Genomic DNA, 6,073 nt, shown 5'->3' on the forward strand with positions numbered 1-6,073 from the left:
ACTGCTAAACAACTATATTACAATCCTTGTCAAGGATACATTCAACCTCCCTCGGTGCCCAGCGGTCGCGGAAGTCCGTTTACTCCGTGATATATGAAAGAAAGTTTGAAAATGATGGCAGGCCAGAAGCCATGTGATAACTGTGATGTAAGGGGACCATGAAACCCCTATCTGAACCTAGATGAATTTCAGCTCATACTCATGAGTTACTTGTGTTTTGTGGAGATTGGTATACACAAGGGCATGAGGAGTACCTCGGCCATTTGATCCATGACCAAGTAACCCTCTTAGACTCATACAGTGTAGAAACAGGCCCTTTGGTCCAAATTGCTCACACTGGCCAACATGTCCATCTACACTAGTCCCACCTGCCCTCGTTTGGTCCATATCCCTCCAAACCTGTCCTATCCATGTACCTGTCTCTTATGCAACTGTCAGGAGCCGGAGTCCGGAGCGGAGAGACTGCGGCCGCCTCTGGGGTGGATACGCTCAGGGCGGGGATTTATTAATGAGCCGAAGCGCTGATGTGAGCGGATATTTCACCGCGCTCTTCACCTGCTCCCTAAACTTGGACTGGGTCGCCGCGTAAATAAATGTGTTGGTGCAGCAGCTGACATTCCTCAGGAAAAACCCGAACTCGCTAAAGATCCATTGAGAACCATTCCGATCAGTTGCAGTTCCTGTGATCTGATAATAGACGAAGTTTACAACCAGCGTCAGCCACAGGAGGATGAAGCTGCCGGAGATGGTGAAGAGTAAAACCACAGACCTCTTCCTGCTCTCCATCTCCGGGTCACTGCGGTTCTCCCCCTTGCTCTCACCCCTCAGCCCCTTACGGACCCGACTGGCCACTAAAATGTAGCGGACTGTCAGAGCGTTGAGCAGCAGGATTACAGCGAAAGGGAGGAACGGAGTTAAAACCTTGTCGATCGAGTCAAATGCCACCCACCCGGGGTCAGTGTAATAACTGTCCACAATGGCACAGTCCCACGGGACATTGTCGATGATTGTCCGGGGTTCCAGTGTGAAGTAGCGGGGAACATTTTTCAGACAGAGCAGAACGCCGGCTGTTGCCAGAAGCGCAGCCGCAGTTTTCCCGGTGCAATAGTTAGTTTTCAGCTTCTGGCAACAAATGGCGACAAACCGATCAAAGGTGAAAGCGACGGTGAACCAGACAGAACAGTCTGTAGCTGCAAACGACAGTGCAAGGGTAACACTGCACACAGGGGTGATGGCCAGGAAAGTCCAATGAAAGTAATGATATCGGAGCCGACGCAAAAAGACCTCGGTGATCAGGACCAGTAGATCGGCCGCTGCCATGGCCACCAGGTAGCGAGTGGTGCAGGTGGAGAGGCCGCACTTTCCCCGGGACAGGATCACAATCGCCACTAAATTCACTGCGGAAAGAGAAGGGAACGGACACTGGGCATTTACTGAACACGGTCTCCGGGGCTGAACACCGGCTCGACTTTCAGCTGAAGATCAGGAAGTGTTGGAGTCGGAGCGCGGCTGCTGCAAGTTTAACAATGTCAGAGCCGGCTCCGACTGTGCCCGACCTGCCTGCCTGCTTCAGGGGAGAAGAAATAAGGCGACGGGCGGACGGGGTAAAGGGCGAGGAGGGAACGAGCAGCCACCCACTCGCTACAATAGGCGCAATGGTCCTTTCTCTAGTTAACCCTGCTGCTGCCCACAGTCTCTGATGGGGCCGCTTTCACAGACTTAACCGTGAGCGGCCGCGTATAACCAGGGCTCTGGGAACTCGGCATCTGATGGGGACGAGCAGGCTCCAGAGGAAAGGCAGGGACAACTTAGTATCCGACAGCATCAGTGGCTCCGTTAATGGATTCATTCCACAGTGAGTTCAGTTCAATAACACCACACACACACACTGTGTCTCACTGATCCGCGGCCACTGGTTCAGTAGATCAATCCAATTATTGACAGACAGAATCCACAGTGAGACACAGTATCTACAGGAGCGGCTGTTCACTCTGATCAATAACTCACACACAGTGAACTTCACAATGTGTTGCATGCGGTGTTCCAGATATGGCCTCCTTTACATCGGCGTGGTCAAGCGTTAACTCGGCGAGCGTTCCGACGAACGGTTTTATCCTCGTTCCGCCAAGGCCTGCCGGATCTCCCCGTTGCTAACCATTGTAACTCCCCTTCCCACACTGACCTTTCTGCCCTGGGCCTCCTCCATTGCCAGAGTGAGGCTACATGCAAACTGAAAGACCTCCACTTCATATTCCGCTTTGGTGCCTTGCAACCTCATGGTATGAACATTGAATTCTCCAATGTTATGAAGCTAGCGTGAAAGTTCCCACTTTCCCCTCGCTCATCCTCGTGCCTCAAACGGACTCCCACCCACATATCCTCTACCGCCGCCCCCCCCCCCCTTCCACCGATATTCCTTCTCCTCTCTTTATAATTCCATCCTCTTCAATCTTTATCTCACTCCTTATATAGTTGAATCTCAGGTATCAACCCCATGACTATAAAAACACTATTAATCTGCATCCGCACATCATTCAACTCACTTTTTCCTGCCTCCCTCGGTTCCAGCCTTCTCCCCTTCCTACCACAATCAGTCTGAAGAAGGGTCCCAAACAGAAACGTCACCTATTCATGTTCTGAGAAGGCATAGGTAGGTCGGCATGTCGCCTACAATTCCCACCAACTTCATAGAAGGTATTTTATCAAAAACCATTGCAGATTGGTTCGGGAACAGCTCCATCCGGACAGCTCCGTAAAGCAGGACAGGTCGCTTACATTTCGTCACAACCTGGCTGGTCTCCGGGACAAGGACCTGGCACGTAGCGGACTCATCGATGCCTGGCAGGAACAAGTTGGGGAGCAAGTCCATCAACTCTTCGCACCTCTGCCTTAGCTCTTGTGTATGCTCCAGCTGAGTACTGCGCATCCGTATGTAGTAGAAGTAGACATAATAGCTTGGTAGACACAAACCTGAACGGCACCTTGCGACCCATCACTGGGTGTCTTCGACCTACTCCAGTCGAGCAGCTCCCTATACTTGCAGGCATTCTGCCTGCCGGGATCCAAAGGCAAGCAGCAACTCTGGCACTCTCGTCGTGCCATGGACCCAGATTACCTCCTCCATCAGGCTATCAGCAGAGAGCAGAGGCCACCCCAACTGAAGTCCCGTCACCCCTTTGCTCCACATGGAAAACAACTCCTGGCATCCATCCAGCCAGCTGAGACAAAAGCTAACTGGATAGCCACCAAGTGATCACAGGAGTGGAAGGCAACCCCATCTCCATTACACAGCTCTATCGCTTCACCAGATAAAAGCTGTCCGGGTTCTGACCTCCCCAGAGGAGCATGGGTGAAGCTCAACAGACTGGGTACTAGAGTTGGGCGTTTCAATGCCAGCTGTGGAGATGGGGGCTCCGCCAGAGCCCAGCCTGTGAATGCGGAGCAGAACAACAGACAACCAACCATGTTATCTCTGGGTGCCCGCTCTACCACCCACCAAATGGAGCTCAGGGCCTGGCAGACATTGACGCCAACAGAGACAACAATCTGGCTGCTCAACACCGGCTTGAGATCTAACTATTCCTTTGGTTTATGTTTCAATCGCAAGAAGAAGAAGAAGCTCCATCCAAGACAGTAAGCAATTGCAGCAAATTGTGGATGCAACCCAAACGATCGCACAAACTAATCTCCCTTCCATTGACTCAATTTATACGTCACGCTGCCTCGGCAAGACCAGCTGCAAAATCGACGATTCTCATCCTGCTCATTCCTTCTTCTCCCCTCTCCCATCAGGTCTGCAACGCGGAGTCGGAGCCTTGCTGCATGGGAGGGAGAGAGAGGGGAGGTATGGGAGGCCAGTGAGAGGAGGATTGTGAGAGAGGGAAAGGTGAGGGTTGAGATGGATGGGGGAGAGAGCGTGAGGTATTCGGTGAGGGGGAGAGAGAGAGAGAATGGGATATGGGGAGAGAAGAGGGGAACTGGGGGAGGGGAGAAAGCGATGGGGAGGGAGGAGGGTGGAGGAGATGTGAGGGGGAGGAGGAGGGGGAGAGGGAAAGGGTGATTATCTTTTAGGGAGATGTCAAAATTAAGGTAGGTTTTAGAGCAACTTATCTTTTCTCCTCCATATGGAATATATCAAACAATGGGATACCTGCTTTCTTTTCCTGATAAGATACTGACAAATATGAATGCCACTAGTTTGCAACCTCATTTTGCATCATATTTTTAACTGTGCACACACTAACACAGTCATAACAGTAACAGGCAATCAAATCAACATTTCCAGGGAAAAGGTTTTATTGACTGCAGGAAAAGCTTACTAGTGTATTTTATTTCCACTGGTTTGCCTGCTCCTTTATAACATTTGCATCACATTTTACAGTACAACTTGATTATTAAATCAAGGACAGCTTTAAGTCTTGATTTTAAAATATGTATACAACAATGACCCCAATCATCCCATTCCAACCAATCATTACTCTTGACTCAACCAAAATGATTTCTGAATTATTTGTCATACATTTGGTGCAAAAATGCTCCAAAATAAGGCTCAGAATGCACCAGAGAGCATCTAAAGCCCCAGAGCTTCCAGGGCTCTGAAGCGGGCCCTGGACCCCGGCCACAAGGGTCTTTCAGCTTCGCACTTGTGATATGCGCTGCATGCACTTATTTCACATAAAATGTTTCTCATCCACGCCACCCCCCTTTTTGAAAAGCTTCGTACGGGCCTGGTGCATAATATTTTTGACACTGTCATAGGCCTTTCTTACATATGCTGTCACAACGCACTGTAGTCTCTGAACAACACTTCAGTAATTTTCCTTGCCCTCCATTTCAGCATAATAGCGTTTTAAGGTGTTAACTCGACATTAGCACTGGCAATAAATAAAAAGCGCAGCTTTCCTGCCCTTATCTCATTGGCCACGCTCGGCTGCACATCGGTGTCAACCTGGTGGACTCTCCCATCTTCCTCTCGTCGTGGGGGTGTGGGTTTGGGAGGGGCCTCACAAATGGAATAGCATAGGGCCTCTCTTCATCTAAATCCGGCCCTGTATCTATCTGTGGTTCTTCCATCTTTTAAGAAAGCTTCCATTCAGTAGGCAAGAGTGATCCCGAGTGTTCGACCTGCTGGCATCGTGATTCTCTCGCCCATTCCCGTCCCCACTCTGATCTCTGCCTTCAGGCTGCTAACTTGCTCCAGTAATACCCAAGTAAATTCGTTGGGCATGTGCCGGACGTTAGATCAGATTATCGCTCCCCCCCCCCCCCCCCCCCTTCATTCCACAAATCCAACCAACCCTTTTTGGTTTTAATTTGTTTGTGTTTTTACTTTGCTGTCTCCAGCTGCCAGTGTTTTAAAGTGCCCGTAGCCTGTACAACGTTGCTGTGCACATTATCACTGTGTTCCCTCCACCTCACCCACCGACATATTTCCTCAATGTTGAGGTTGTGAGGGGTTCTTCCCGGAGTTGGCCTGTTTGCTGCGAGCGTCCAGCAACACTCTAGTCTGCACATTTTCCACCCACGTATTGCAGTCCCCTTGATTTCAAAGCCGGCGTTCCAAATTACTCTCTTGCGAAGATAGAGACAAAATGCTGGAGTTACTCATCGGGACAGGCAGCATCTCTGGAGAAAAGGAATGGGTAATGTTTTGGGTCGAGACCCTTCTTCAGACTGAGAGTCAGGGGAGAGGGAGACACGGTCCCGCTGAGTAACTCCAGCACTTTGTACCTGTCCGTTTTCTCCAGAGATGCTGCCTGACCCGTTGAGTTACTCTAGCACGTTGTGTCTATCGTCGGTGTAAACCAGCATCTGCAGTTCCTTCCGACACATTCGCACCCCGTCGGATAGCTGTCGGGATTGTGATCAAACTGGAACAATTTGGCTGTATCAAGCAACTTGAAACATCATCACATTTCCAAAGTGTCGGGATGGTTTTCCCTTCGAAGTGTTATACACTTACAACGGAGATACAAGGAGCTGCAGATGCTGGATTCTTCATCAAACACAAAGTGTTGGAGGAACTCGGCGGCTCACGTTTCTTCCGACCCGAAACATTGCTCATTCCGTCCCG

This window comes from Amblyraja radiata, chromosome 6 (genome assembly GCF_010909765.2).
Source record: "Amblyraja radiata isolate CabotCenter1 chromosome 6, sAmbRad1.1.pri, whole genome shotgun sequence".
Classification (NCBI taxonomy): domain Eukaryota; kingdom Metazoa; phylum Chordata; class Chondrichthyes; order Rajiformes; family Rajidae; genus Amblyraja; species Amblyraja radiata.